The sequence below is a fragment of the Pipistrellus kuhlii genome, unplaced genomic scaffold (genome assembly GCF_014108245.1).
Source record: "Pipistrellus kuhlii isolate mPipKuh1 unplaced genomic scaffold, mPipKuh1.p scaffold_m20_p_20, whole genome shotgun sequence".
Classification (NCBI taxonomy): Eukaryota; Metazoa; Chordata; class Mammalia; order Chiroptera; family Vespertilionidae; genus Pipistrellus; species Pipistrellus kuhlii.
The window spans coordinates 6911886-6927673 of record NW_023425516.1 but is presented as its reverse complement, the minus strand read 5'-3'; the positions used below and the strand labels follow the sequence as shown (position 1 = coordinate 6927673).

Sequence of the window (15788 nt, the reverse complement as noted above, 5' to 3'; positions counted from 1 at the left end):
TGGGGCTGGAGAGTCAGCATTTCCAATGAGCTCCCAGGAGACTGAGGTGCAGGTCCTCTGAGTAGAGAGGGCCGGCTGGACAGTGGGGCACCTCTGCTGTCAGAAGCAGCATTGCCTCTGGAAGCAGCATCACCCACTTGGGTCAGCGCATGCTCAGAGCCCTGGGGTCCAGCAGCAGCACTGTCCCCATTGCAGAGATGGGCAAATGGAGATGCTTGGCTTTGGCTCCATCAAATGCTGGTGACTTCTGCATAGGCCCTGTTCTAAGACCGATGGAAAGCAGGGAGCCTGCCAGGCATTGGTGCCTTTAGTGTTTAGGGTGGCATGCATTGCATTCCTGAAGTGTCCCACCATCTGTCTCCCTGTGTTCAGTGTGCATAATAACTACCAGACAGGCACTTAGCATATTATCTATTATCCTTTTATAAATATAGATTTTTATCTTAGTATATATCTTTGAAGTGTAATATCAATATCTATATGTGTGTGTGTGTTTGATTATGGCACTATTCTAGCAATAATAATGTTAGTTTTAATCTATATATATAAAAGCCTAAGTGACTGAACAACCATTTGACCAATCACTATGACCCACACTGACCACCAGGGTGCAGATACTCAATGCAGGAACTGACCCCTGGTGATCAGTGTGCTCCCATAGTGACTGGAGTCCCTCTTTCCAACTGGCTGGCCCTGATTTCCCCCCATTGGAACTGGGCGAGAAGGTCCCAATCACCTGGATAGCCCATCAGGCTGAGGGACCTCACCATACACAAATTCATGCACTGGTTCTCTAGTATAAAAATAAATACATGTTATATTACTAATTGTGTGTGTGTGTGTGTGTGTGTGTGTGTGTGTGTGTGTACATGTACATGTATATTATATATTATACAATATATAATTTTTTTTTCTGGAACATGAACACATTTTATTTGGATGATAATCATTCATGTGGCTAGTATTCCTATGCAGACTTAACCATATTTATTGAATGGTTACCATGTGTTGGATACAGTAGTGTGTAATTACATTTAATGTTATTCAGTCTTCATTCCCTTCTAGCAATATAATTCTGTGATGTCTAGTTACATGATCTGAATGAACCAAGGGATGTTTTGACAATTGAGCAGGGATAGACAGAGTAATTCAAGTTGTGGATATAGTGTCCTTTGTAATTGGCTCTGCCTAGGGACCTCTGCCTCTTACCATGACCTATCACATTGTTGTCTAGAAATGAAGGTAATAATGAGTTGCTCCCTACTCTTAATACTCAACATATCTATGATATTGATATAAACCTCTTGGAGCCTGCCTTCAAAGCGATCATGAAAATGCAAATTCTTTGGCATGTGTTTATTTATAAGCCTTTTTATACATCAGCGTGCCCTCCTGCCCTGCTCCCTCGCTTCTGGGACATTTATCAAGCCCAATTGCCCATAAACAGCAGAAATGCTCTGTTAAGAAGCAGCATTTTGGAGGAAGCATGCAAACGAGCCTTTGTTGAGATGGTCTCAGTATGTGTGTGCTGAGTCCTGGCTCCGTCAGGGGCAAATCGCTGTGGGTAAAACATGTATTATGCTCTCAGATGCCATCCCAGCCTTTGTTCAAGTGCACTTTGCAGAGGCACGTAGAGTGTGGCCGTTGGATACCATCTCCTTGGTTCCTTTCATCATGTGTGTTTGTCTCTCAGCTAAACGGCAACATACTGCAGTGCCCCGAAGCCCTCAGCAGGGCTTTCTTTCCTTGGCCCCCAATCAACCAGGCAGGCCTCCAAGTCCCTGGGGAACCTCTGGGTCCAGCTTTCTTTATTTACATTATTATTTTACCCACTCTCAAGCGATACAGCATTTCAGCAATTAAAATTCATACAAAAAGTGACTGATGTCCTAGCCCCGTGGTCGGCAAACTTTGGCTCTTGAGCCACATGAGGCTCCTTGGCCCCATGAGTCTGGCTCTTCCACAAAATACCACAACCTGGGTGACTCTATGTTGAAGAAGTGGCATTAGAAGAAATTTAAGTTTAAAAATTTTGGCTCGCAAAAGAAATTTCAATCGTTGTACTGTTGATATTTGGCTCTGTTGACTAATGAGTTTGCCCTAGCCTGTTTGGCATGGTGGATAGAGCTTCAGTCTGTAGACTGAAGGGTCCTGGATTCGATTCCGGTCAAGGGTACATACCTAGGTTACAGGCTCCAGGCTCTGGTTGGGTGCAGGCAGGAGGTAACCAATCGCTGTGTCCCTCTCACACTGATGGTTCTCTCTGTCTCTCCCTCTCCCTTCTACTCTCTCTAAAAATGAATAGAAACCATATTCTCTGGTGAGGATAAAAACAAACAACAAAAAAGTGACTCATGTCTCCTTTTGGCTTCCTTGGATATGGGGGAGGGAGGATGTCATCCTGAATAAGATCTTTTAACTTCTCAATTTATAAAGAAAAATGGTACATTTTAAACGTTTCTGCTTTGTTTACAAAGGGGAGCAGGAGCAAGTGGGAGAAGAAAAAATAGCAAAGATGGAAGAGGAAGTCATGTAGGCATTTCACTTGGCTTTCCTCTTTCCTAGTCACCAAAAGAGCAAAGAAGCCCACTCTGCTTTCTCCGCCAGGTGCCTGCCAGGGCTCAGCCTGTGCTGGGGGGTGAGGTGGCTTTTCTGTGGCTCAAGTAGCCACCATTGGGAAGGAAAGCCAGAGCAGCTACCCAGTATCTGAGATTGCTGAGATCAGTCCACAAATTAAACCCTTTTACCAGCCTCTAATAGCTGTGCAAATGAATTATATTTTGGCCAACTTTGCCAATGTCTCCCCCGAGGTATTATTATAGAATTTTGAGCTTGGAAATGCGTCCCCATTCTGTCACCATCAGGACTTTTCACTGCAGGAGCCGGGCTCCGGCTCCTTTTAGCTTCCATGATGTGCTGTGCCTACTCGGGGCAATGCCCACTGGTGTCGGGGGAGGGGGGCGCGAGGGGGCGCTGCTGCATTTGAAGATACACTAGGGTGTGTTCCAGTGATCAGACATCAGGCAGTGGCTGAGTTTCCAGAAGAATCTATTTTTGCCCCTAACCTTTAAGGACAGGCTATAGAGTTCTTAATTCTAGGCATAAAAGCCTGGCTCACCATCTCTGTTGCCACAGTTTCTACCTTAAGGGGGCTGACACCTCCCTTCTGGGTGATTCCATTTCCCTGTGTGCAGGAACAGCCCTTCCCTGGGCTGGTCTCAGAGCAAATCTGGAGGAGGGAAACTTTCCCAGAAAGCTCAATAGGCCCTGATTATCTCAGAGAACTTAGGTTTAAAAAGAATAGGAGTTTGCCAAAGCCGGTGTGGCTCAGTGGATAAAGTGTCGGCCTGTGGACTGAGGCGTCCCAGGTTTGATTCCTGTCAAGGGCATGTACCTTGGTTGTGGGCACATCCTTAGTGGGGGCGTGAAGGAGGCAGCTGATTAATGTTTCTCTCTCATTGATGTTTCTAGCTCTCTATCTCTCTCTTCCTCTCTGAAAAAAAAAATCAATAAAAAAAATATGCGTTCAACCGTATATGGTTCAATTAGAAATGAATTCACTAGTCAACAAGTATTTATCAAATGCACTGGCGTAGTGGTCGGCAAACTTTGGCTTGTGAGCCACATGAGGCTCTTTGGCCCCTTGAGTGTGGCTCTTCCACAAAATATCACGGCCTGGGTGAGTCTATTTTGAAGAAGTGGCCTTAGAAGAAATATAAGTTTAAAAACTTTGCCTCTCAAAAGAAATTTCAATTGTACTGTTGATATTTGGCTCTGTAGACTAAGGAGTTTGCCAACCACTGGTTTAACTAACTAGCTACCCTGCCAGGGCCAATTCCTTGATTTTAGACTTCGGGCCTCCAGAATTGTAATTTAATACATTTGTATTGTTTTAACCACTCAGTTTGTGGTAATTGGTTAGACTCAGAGACGTGGTAGGCAAACTGCAGCTCTCCAGCAACATGTGGCTCTTTGGTCCCTTGAGTGTGGCTCTTCCACAAAATACCACGGCCTGGGCGAGCCTATTTTGAAGAAGTGGCGTTAGAAGAAGTTTAAGTTTAAAAAAAAGTGGCTCTCCAAAGAAATGCCAATCGTTGTGCTGTTGCTATTTGGCTCTGTTGACTAATGAGTTTGCCGACCACTGCGCTGGGGCAATGTGGTGTCATTAGAGGGCTTGATGGCCTTCTCTGTGTCTGTAGGCCAGCGGGTCCCTTCCTCGCCTTGCACTTGCTCACAGTCCTCTGCATGGCTGGCCTCCGTGACAGCATCACTGTGCGAAACATGTCCTTCTTCAGACACCGTTTCCCAAAACCATCCAGGGGAGACTCCGGGCCTTCTCCCTCACGCTTGGCTGGCTATCGGAGCCCAGGAGCTGCCCTTCATCCTCTTTGCTGGCTTGGTTTGGTCCAGCTGAAAGCAGGACACAGAGCGAGGTGACCTTCTAGTGTGTAGTGCCCCCTAGGACAGTGTGTGTTGACCACCGCCAGAGCGGACCATCTGTCTAACTTTCTGATCATCCACGGGCCACCGGTGAATCCAAGGAGCCTGAAGGGTCAAGGAAGTGGGAGGCCCTTGCCCATGTATGGGGGTGTTGGGGGAGAGGTGTGAGGCTGGCCTACGAGGACACAGAGCTCCAGCCTTGCAGGTTATCCCAGGGCCTCCCAGGCCCAGAGCAGAGGCAGGAGCTGTGGAGCAAGGAGGCTGCCAGGGGCCAGACCCCCCCTCACCACAGGGTCCCCGGTTCATGTTTGTCTCTGCCATCTGCCATCCTTTCTCCAGGACTCCCATGACGGCTCATCACATTCCTGAACTCCTTCCAGTTGTCACTAATTACACTGCAGATGAGTAAATCATCCCGGGCTGGCACTGACAGGCAGAGAAACGGGCCCAGGCCACGCAGGGCCGGGGCTCCCGGCCATACCTGCAGCAGGTGCACTAGGCAGCGGCCCAGCCATCAGGGCCCCGTGCTGACCAGTGGGACACCAGGTCACCCATGCCCCGTACCCCTCTACCCCTGCACGTCCCTGCCTAGCACCTGCTCACCCTGGGACTTGTCTCAGGTGGCACCAGCAGGCTGGAGGGAGTGAGGGGCGATGTCTCTGACCACAAGGTTTGATGGATGGCTGGATATTGAAGGCAGCTGAGGGGTAAGGCTATGTTATTATTGCGTCTGGAGTTTTATGAAGTCGGACAACTTGTTAATAATGCTATGGATGGACTCCTGGATTCGGGGATGGGGTGCGGAGATCTGCATTTGAAATGGCCACCCCAGGTCATAATCTAGGTGCCACTGCCAGGGGCGCTAGTTGACCTGCTGTCTCTGGGTGGAGTGGGGATGCTCTCTTTATAACCTTGCTGTGTTGATAAGGTCACATTTCTTTATGACTTCAACCACACTCAGCTTCTCTATACGTTGGGAGTACGTCCACAGCCCAGCAGTGTCTGTAGCTCGCAGAAAACCTGTGACTCTTGGAGTCCTGGGGCCACAGCATGGTGGGCCTGGCCCCGCACCCCCCACCCCCCATCCCCCCATCCCTGTTTTCCAGCCTGGCCCTTGGCTGCACAGATTGCTGGCTAATGGGGCGGAGCTAGCCGAAGTGCCTTCTATTAATGGAGCAGAATACAAACAGAATAAAGCCTTCATTTCCCAGGCTGTGGTTTCATTATTAATATACTTTACAGTTCACAGGTTGTACGTCTGCGCCGTGTTTTCTCAGCTGGTGTAATCTGTGGCTCCGAGTGAGAACAGTCATAAAATTTTCATTTCCAGCTGAATGTGCGTCCAATTCGCCGTGAAATGTTCTATCTGTCGTGAATATTAAGTGCACTGGAGCCTGAGCTGCGGGATTAGGGCGCGGTGGGGCCCCTCCCGGGCCTGGCCCTGAGACAACGGGCTTGCTGGGCTTTGGGGGACCCTAGCAGGGAGGCAGCGTGGCCTGGGGTCTGGGGTTGGAGGCTGTGGTGGAGGAGAGAGGAAACATGGTCTAGACGCTGCTGATGGGTGAGAAGTGATGGAGAAAGCAGTCAGACAGGAGGTGAAAGGGCACTGGAGGTTCAACTGCAGAGAAGAGGCAGAGGAAGTGCTGGGTAGGGGTGAGGAGGCAGAGCGGCGGGAAGGAGGGGGCTGCAGAGGGGAGAGCAGCCTGCGTGGAGAGGGCACCCAGGCAGCCAGTTGACAGGCATATTAGAAAGAGCAAGCAAGCATTCCATGCACAGCGCCTTTTAAAACACATCAATAAAGCGGTGAGGAGAGAGCACAGGAGAGGTGCATGGATGGCAGCGGTGACAGCAATTAGGAAAGCGTCTCTGTCTGGTGGCCTGCGGACTTGGCGTGGGCAGGAGTGGCCCGGGGCTGGCTCCTCAGAGCACAGGTGACCTGCTGCCCACAGGAAGTGGTTCGCCTCCCAGCACTGGCTTCTCCTTCTCTCTCTGGCTGCTACCTGTGCTCTTCCAGCTGGCCCTATCTTTCCAGTCTGTCTCCTGGTTGTTATAGGATTGTGCATTTCAGGGCCTGTCCCCTGCCCTTTGCAAAGGATTCCTGGAAGCTGGTGGCACTTAGTCATCCCAGCTGTTGCTCCAGATCCTTTCCTCCCCTCTCCCCTCTCCTCTCTCCCTTCTCCCCTCTCCCCTTCCCTCCCTCCCTCCCTCCCATTCTGTTATCTGCTGCCTTTCCGTTATTGGAGCTGGAAACTTAGCTGGCACTTCCTACCCCCCGGAGCTTTACCCTTACATCAGAAACTCTTAACCTCTCAGAAATGTCTTTTGGCTCTTAATTCCTGGGATCATCCAAGAACTTCGTCTTCCCTCCATAGGCCCTAGGGATGCTGGAAATGGCTCTGAAGGGTCACAGCCCAGAGCATCTCCACGTGGGAGAAACCGGGGACGTTAGGGGAAAGTGCTGTCACAGTGTGCGAGCCTGCGGGATCTTTCCTTCTGCCCCGTGTGTCAGAGCCCCCGTCCTTGGGCCGCACTCAGAATGCATTCCACTGGTGGCCCGTTCTCAGGGAGAGACGGGGAAAACTCTCCATCCTTCTCCTGGCTTGTCACTGGAGAGTTGAGATAATAATAGTCTTTTTCTGATCCCCTGAACTTTCCCATCTGCTTCATAAAACAATGGCAATTTTTTCCCTTGCTCGGTCTTCCTCTCTCTCTCTCTCTTTTATTTTTATCCTCCTGCACTATAATTTAAAACCGTGGCAGTGCTACAGCCCTTGAGTTGTTTTTTTTTCTTCTTCTTCTTCTTCTTTCTTCTCCCCTTGCTCTAAGACATGACTGTTATTTAAAATGGCCTTTCATCTGAGCACCGGGAAGCTGCCTGAACAAGGAAACTGCCCCTGCTGCTCCCGAGGGAGAGGAGGCCCCGTGGCCCTGGCCTTGCCCAGCACCTGGTTCCCCACTGCAAGGCCTTGACCATGTGAAGTGTCCTTCGAGAATGTGTCTGCTTTCCTGCCCAGGTCTTAGATATGCCCTGGCCTCTGCAATGTCCATTCTCTCAAGCTGGTGACCATCAGTGCCCACCAGAATCAGGTCCAAACAGAGCAATTTCTCCTGGATTCGGGGCGTTCTGTGCACCCATAGATGCCAGAAAGGCAAGCACAGAAACATTCAGTTGTTGCTATGCAAGCTTTTCCTCCGCTCCTTTGCCAATCACACCCGTCCTATGTATCTGTGCCTCAGGTGGGTGGGGGTGCATGGGAAGGAGGCTGCACTACTTTAGGTGTTTGGAAGGAGGGGGCCTGATCCAGGTAGTTCCATACATGCACTGCAGGACCCGGGCTTCTGGTTTGGATCCCTGGCTAGTTATCACTGTTCTGGAAAATTCTTCACACTCCACCTGTCTCTGTGTCCATTCCTTTCCGTGTGCACATCAGTGCCTCCAAAAGCAATGCTGGCCTTGTCTTTTCTCCTTGGAGCTCCCTGCGAACTGGCTTCAGCAAAGCAATCATGTTGTAAATGATTGTCATGGAGGGAGATGTCATTGCAATAAAACGCAGGAGACAGAACAAGGCTGAGGGCTAGGAGATGTGTGTAGGTGCGTGCATGTGAGTGTGGGAATGTATGCACATTTTCATGTGTGCACATCTGTGTTGGGAAGGTGCCCCAGCCCTCATGAAGGCGACTATTCTTTAGAGTATGCAGTCATTCTGCCAGCTGGGGAAGGAACTCTGTGGAAAAGAGACAGGGGCCACCTGTCCCCAGCTGGTCTGTGGGAGGCCCCTGCGGGAAACAGGTGAGGCTTTATCCTGGCTGCAGAGGGCTGCTTCCTTGGCCCTGACACCCGAAGGGACTGGTGGCAGGAGGAAGTTCTTAGAGATCTGGCCTTGGTGTCTTTAATCTCTCCTTCTCTTCTGAAAATATCCCTTCTTTTAAACACTGAAAATGACCTTTGAAACTATCTATACTAATGAAAGACTTGGGGGTGAGTAGGCCAGCAGGGGAGGGCAGTTGGGGGTGATCAGGCCTATAAGGGAGCAGTTAGGTGTCAATCAGCCTGGCAGGGGAGCAGTTAGGCTGGCAGGCAGAAGTGGTTAGGGGCAATCAGGCAGGCAGACAAGTGAATGGTTAGGAGCCAGTGGTCCTGGATTGTGAGAGGGATGTCCTACATCCACTGATGGAGTCCCAGATTGGAGAGGGTGCAGACTGTGCTGAGGGACACCCCCCCCCCCCCCCCCCCGTACAAGGTCCACTAGTATAGAAATATTAAGGCAGAGGCTAAGAAGCCAGGAGCCCAAATGACTCATTAATGTAATACCCAACCCTGAAGTGGTGATAGAAGTTAAGGCCCATACACCTGTGCCCTCCATTTATTATTTCTTTAACTTTGCAAAGGGTGATTTTCTTCCACATTGCCTTCTTAATCCCTGCCAGTCCAAGGATCTCAGAATATTTTACATGATCTGTCTTGATTCCCACTTCATTTCCACCGCTGGCCTACAATTTAATTAAATATATATTTTTAACATATTGTTTTGTGCAATGTTCTTCTATCACATATTTATAATACTCTTTGCTGATGCCTCCCTGCACTTCTATCATGGATTTATTTATTTTTTCTTCTCCTTCTTGAAGTGTTCTCTAGAGGGTTTTTTCTAGTGTAGGCCTGTTTTTCTTGTTTGTTTAGTGAAAATTACTTATTTTGCCCTTATTTCTGAAATGTATTATTTTTGAGTATAGAATTTTAAATTGAAAGTTATTTTCTTTCAGTTTGATGATGGTCTTTTGACTTCTGTTGTCCATGCCAGTCTTGATTCCATGGAAGATGCATCCTTCTTTCTTCCGCCTCCAACAACCCTTGATTCCTTAAGGCTTTTTCTGTTTGTTTTTAGATTTATTTGCAATTTCACTATGCTTTGTCTAGGTATAGTGTTATTTAAAAAAAACACGTGTTTATTTGGGATTTGTTATTCTTGAATTGATTTTTTTATTCAACATTCTTGGGTTGATTTTTTTTAATTAATTCTGGAAAAGTCTCAGAAAGTATGTCTTCAAATATTGTCTCCTGTCCCATACCCTTTTCTCTCCTCCTTTATGGGATTCCTCATTAAATGTCTGTTAGATGTCCTCTTTCTATGCCCTTTATTCATTCTTTTACTTTTTGTCTTTTTCTACTTATTGGATAATTTTTTTCTTACTTATCTTACAGTTAATTGAGTCTCTCTTTAGCTGTTTCTCACCTTTTAAACATTTTCATTTGTATTTTTAATCTGTTATATATTTTTTCATTTCAAGTTTTCCTCAAATGTGCAATTTAATCTTTATAATTTTTTCTTATGAAATTATTTTAAAGTTTGTTCTTTATTTCTATATAAAGTAAGCTTGGCTCTTTATAGTCTGATTCATAGCTCTATTATAGAACTTCTTTGTCTATTTGTATCTGATCTCACTCTTGGTATTCTGTTTTCTTGTATGCCTTATTATGCTTTGCAGTATGATGTTTATTTTGCTAAAAAATAATGAGCCTATCTGGTGTTGCTCAATGGATGAGCATCAACCTCTGAATTAGGAGGTTTGATTCCCCATGAGGGCACATGGCTGCGCCATGGGCTTGATCTCAAGTTGAGGGCATGTAGGAGTCAGCCAATCAATGATTCTCTCCCATCACTAATGTTCTTATCGCTCTCTCTCTTCCTCTCTGAAATAAATATTTTTTTTAAAAAATTAGAGACCAAGCTTACAGTTCAGAGATGAGTCAGATTTTGTCTATAAGATAGTTGAGGTTCAGAACTACCTTAAATTAAGTAAATTCTTCTGATTCCCTAAGGAGCCCTTATAATTCAAACCATAATGCAATTTCCTGGATGGGATGTTCAGCTTACAGTTCACCCTCGTCTTGGGAATCCAGCCTAATGAGGCCTCAACTTCTTGTTGACAGGATTCCTATTGGACACCCCATTCTATTACTGTTGAACATCCCTCTATAAAAGGGGCTTGAACTCAGCTGTCTGTTCCCTGGCCTTTTGAGGTTGTTAAACTAAGATTGAGTTTTGCTTAACTCAGCAAATGCACTCAGGACAGCGGCCAGCTGTGTCTGGATTTCTGTTTTTTCTTTAATTTTAAGTCCAGTCATTCCATACTAGAAGGGAAGTTTACCAGTATTTTTAAGTCATATAAATTATGTATTACCTAGCTTTTCCGGTGGTTTTCAGGAAATCTGCCTGAATAGCTTCATCTGTCCTTTCCAGACATAAGCAGAGTGGTATGTTCTTAACCCACACCACTCTTCTTTCCTCACGTGAAAATGTCTATGTGGTGATGAGTGAGTTCATGGGGAAAGAGCAAGGCATGTGATTTTACGCCAATGCTCATTGGCTATTGGACTTTATATGAAGTTCTATTTTTCTGGGTCTCCATGTTCTCAGAAGTGGGAAGGGGAAACCAGTGGCCTGCACTCCTACCTCTCAGGACTGTTTTAAAACTTTAGTAAGATGGGAAGTGTTTGGTTTTGATTGATTTGAGGGTGTCTATGAAAGTGTTTTGGGCTGGGCCAAGTCTACTCCTCTTTTACTGGGCTTGGAATTGTCTGCTTCTCCACGAGGGAGAGTCCAATGGCAGAAGTACACTAGAGATGAGGGGCAGGGCCTCAGGCTGCCACTGGCCCTGCCCAAGAGAAGAAAGACCTCAGGCTAGAGGTGACAAGGCATGAAAGCCCCTCAGCCTGAGGGTTTGCCTCACTTGCCCTCCTGCCAGGGCAGAGAATATAAGATTACAAGGAATTGTGGGAGCCGTGCTCTTCTCAATGAAATGCCTTTATTTGTTTTTATTTTTAATATATTTTATTGATTTTTTTTTTTTTTACACAGAGGAAGGGAGAAGAATAGAGAGTTAGAAACATCGATGAGAGAGAAACATGGATCAGCTGCCTCCTGCACATCCCCTACTGAGGATGTGCCCGCAACCAAGGTGCATGCCCTTGACTGAAATTGAACCCGGGACCCTTCAGTCCGCAGGCTGATGCTCTATCCACTTAGCCAAACCGGTTTCAGCTGAAATGTCTTTAAAGGTGAGTTCTTCTTGGGGCCTCACCTCCCACACAGACCCATTTCTCTTCTTTCACCTGCCCAGCCCTCCCTATTACCCAGGCTGGTCACTCAATGGCAGTTCTGCTTAGCAGACATTCTCTTCCTCAACTCTGTTGTAACATTTGTTCCCTGTCTTGAATGAAACATTGGGAATTTATCTACCATCAGTGCTCAGGCTCATCTCCCTATCAGCGGTTCCTGTTCCTGGCTTCTCATTTATTTCTGACAGGCATCAAACTATAAATTTCTACTTTGATGAGCTAGATATCGCCCCCTTCCCCCCAGGCAAGCCACTGAGCTGAGCTCGGGGCTGGCTGCAGGATCCAGGGATCCTGGATGTCACAGACCATCCACCACAGAATTCCTGGAAGGGTTGGGAAGGGCAGGCAGGAACAGAAGTTGTGTGGCGGTTAGCAAACACGAAAGGAAAGCCCGCAAAGATGAAGGATTTCTGTGAGGCAGCTGGGAGGAGGGTGCTGAATGGGAGCATGGAGGCTCCAGATATGGATGGGTGGGTGACTGTGAACACGAAGTTTATTGCTGGTTGAAAAAAAAGAGAGAGAGTATTTGCAACTTTGGGATACTCTGATAAGGATGGGTGAGAATGCCGTGCTCATGGGTCTTTTCGTGGTTGAGCGAGCAAGGGATGTGTCTGCATGGGCCCCACTTTCTGAGATTGTGTTCAGAGCAGCACTGATAGATCTGAGAGGTGAATGCGTGTTTCTGTGGGGAGGAAAATGCATGTTGGTCAAATAAGTTTAAAAAGCTGTGTGTGCTCTTCCCCTTTTGAGATGCACTTTATGGAAAAACCTATCAAAGATTCTGAAGAGCCCTACACTTCATCTCTGTTTTCCCAAGGTTTCCCCAAACCTGTGCAATAAAGAAGTCTTTTTTTCTGAATACTTACAGTGTCTTGCAGGACACTCAGATTTAGGGGAAATATTAATTCTAGAACAGTAGCCATAGCTCTGTTTTACCTCTGCTATTCAGAGAGTAGCTGTCAGACGTGTTTTCAGGATGGGACTTGTGAGTCTCACTCTTCCTGGAATATACCCCGTGTCCTCACATGTTTCCAGCTGTGTCCTCATATGTTTCCAGAAACAATCCTGTGAGCCTCAGTCTCTTCCTGGGCCACATCTGTGTCCTGGGAGCTTACTGCCTGTGGACGAAGATATTCCCACTGACTGAGGGTTGGTTCTGTGTCCCGTGTGCCCTGCCTGTGCCTTGCTTCCAATCCCCACAGTGATTTTATAGGATAATCAGCATTATCCTCATTTTCTGGTTGAGAAAACTGAGTTGGGCTTGTTAAGAAATTTGCCCAAGGCCAGTGGGGATTTGACCTAAGGTCTATGAATCTGCTGCAAGTTTTTCCTATTACACTATATTGATTATGAAAATGGGCACATTGATCAAGCAAAACAATTGAAAAAGTGAGAACATTTACCAACTTATACATAGGCACCGTTTAATATTAGGTCCAGAATAAAAAGAAAATTACCCTGCAACTGATCTAGTCCTGTTTTCCTTTTCCATTTGCAAACCAGGAAGCTGAGATGTGGAGGAGAAGTGACCCGCCTGAGGTCACATGGCCAGCTGGCTTCAGAGTCCATTATGATCCCCACCATCCGCCCTGGCCCTGGTCCAGAGCTCTTACCAAGGGCAACTCTATTCCCTCCTCTTACTGGGATGTGCAGACCCTTGTGGTCACACTTACTAACCAACGTGTTCAACTTGCATCATCTGTGCCTATTGAGGGCCTAGCTCGGGGCCTGGTGCAGAGAGTGGGAGCTGATGTAATTATGGTCCAGGATTCTCCTCAAGTGCAGAATCTGGAAAAAAATAGTCTTTGCAGGTTTGGCTTTGAACTCAAACCAAGGAGGGGCTGGAACACAGCTCCAGTGCTCTCTGCCTGAAGCCTTGCTCTCACACGTGTCCCTTCTTCCCTGTCTCTCCGCCTCCAGTCCACCCACAAGGAGACTTCTAGAAGTGAGCTGCTGAATGGAGCTGACAGGGGCTTTGTTAGCTCTCAGACAGTGTCCGGCTCAGTTCCTGAGTGCAGATTGATGCTATCGTGTTATCATCTGTGTGCCTTCCCACAGAAGCTCCTGTCCTCCTTGATTTCTCAATTCCCCAGTCCTTTCTCATCCCAAACTTGCCTTCCCCATTATTCCTATGATTTTTGTCCTCCTCTTACTTTTGTCTAAAACTGTTCTGTTTTCTCCTCAATTTATTCATGCTTCACAGAATGCCCATCTCATTTCCTCACCTCTCTGCCGCGTGCCCTGTAGCTACCCCTGGTACTCTCCTTCTGAAGCACATCAGATACCCAATAGGTCTTCTTCATCCTCCTGCCCATGACCTGTCCCTCCTAAAGTTACGTCTCCCGTCCTCCATTCCATTGGCCATGCTTTCCTCATTTCTCTTCATTTTCTTTAAGTATTTTTTTAAATGTATTTTTTTATTGATTTTTTACAGAGAAAGAGGAAGGGAAAAGGATAGAGAGTTAAAAACATTAATGTGAGAGAATCATCGATCAGCTGCTTTTTGCACACCCGCAACTGGGGACACCAAGGTACATGCCCTTGACCAGAATCGAACGTGGGACCTTTCAGTCCCCAGGCTGACCCTCTATCCACTGAGGCTGACCTCTATCCAGTTTTGGCTCCCTTCATTTTCTTTTATCTCTCCATATTGCTCCTCTGCCACTTTGATTTCCTTTTTTTCAAGAACACCATTTCTTGATCCAACATGCTGCCCCTCCATTTGACATTTCTTAGCCAGCCCTTCTATAGCTCCTAACTGTGGTCATTCTTTTCCTTGGTATTGGAAGACAGCGTGGCATACTCCATGGAGAGACCAGTGTCGGTGGGGCAGAGGAAGCCAGGAATGCTGTGCCCTCGGAGTTTGGAGAGGGCCCAGTTGACTCCACATCTCTGGCTCCTGCCTGCCCTCTATAGCTCCGGGCATCTCAGCCTGGGCACAGATGACATTTTGGGTTGGCTAACCCTATGTGGGGGGGCTGTTTGGTGTATGGTATTTACAGTGTCTCTGACTTCCATTTGCCAGGTGCCACAAACACCCACCTCCCAGCTGTGAAACCAAAAATGTCTCCATACATTGACAAATGTCCCCCGGGGGACAGGATTGTGAACTGCTGCCCAGTGCAGCCTGCAGCCTCACTTATAAAACCCCATGCTGAGGCGAGGACACAAAAGAAACAGATGTTGTCAGGATGCATTTGAGCTTTACCTTTTTCTACTGTTGTTTTTTGGATCCCTTTGGCTCTGCTCTGACCTTTTCCTCCTCCCTTCCTTTTATCTCTTTATCCTTGTTCGCTTCAGCCTCCTTTCCCTATAATCCACAGTTCTTTCTCTCATGACGGCATGCCATTCTTGAGATCCGGGCTGCTAAGAACGGCCCAGGTTAAACCCCGTCAATGACTCCTCATCCAGGGGCTCTGTTGTGCTCCGTCTGTAGCCTCAGAAGGTCAAGGTATCACTCAGTTGCTCCAGGGAACTCAGCTTCTTGGCTCCCCAGTGGCCAGTGCCTGTTTGATTAGCTATAAAACAAAATCCGGAACAATGCCAAGAGGCAGGTCTCAATTCTCCTTTTGGAGGGAAGCTCACTGCCCTGTCAGGGAGGGGTGAGAAGGGGGTGGTGAGTTACACAGCTGTGGAGTCTGCAGCAGGTAAGCAAGCCCATGGACTTAGTTCCAACATGGCTTCTTACCTGCTGTCTCCTAACTACCAGGTCGGACTTCTGCTGGGAGACAGCTCAGTGCTGTGTGCCGCACTCTCTGTCTGTTGAGTCTTCTCAGTTGGGTGCTCACCTCTATTCCAAGGAGCCTCCCACTTCAGGATCCCAATGCCCTTTTGTTCCTTTCGTTTGTGGCTCACACTCTCAACCAACAAGCTGGCCTCTGGTTCTGTGTCTTCACCCTGCTTCTCTAGAAAGTGGATCTCACTCACAAATCTGCTTAAAAATTAAAACCAGCCAAAACCGGTTTGGCTCAGTGGATAGAGCTGGATAGAGCTGGCTAGAGCTGGCTAGAGCGTCGGCCTGCGGACTGAAGGGTCCAGGGTTTGATTCCAGTCAAGGGCATGTACCTTGGTTGCGGGCATATCCCCGTGGGGGGTGTGCAAGAGGCTGCTGATTGATGTCTTTCTCTCATCGATGTTTCTAAGTCTCTATTCCTTTCCCTTCCTCTCTGTAAAAAATCAATTAAAATATATTTTTAAAAAATTAAAACCAAAGAATAAGAGGAACCAG

The 15788-nt window shown here is 47.4% G+C and overlaps 1 protein-coding gene across 4 annotated transcripts in view; it reads left to right on the top strand.

The window, feature by feature from the left end:
• Nucleotides 1-15788, top strand: part of NTM (neurotrimin) — an 814150-nt gene that overhangs the window by 730381 nt on the left and 67981 nt on the right. The window lies entirely within an intron of this gene.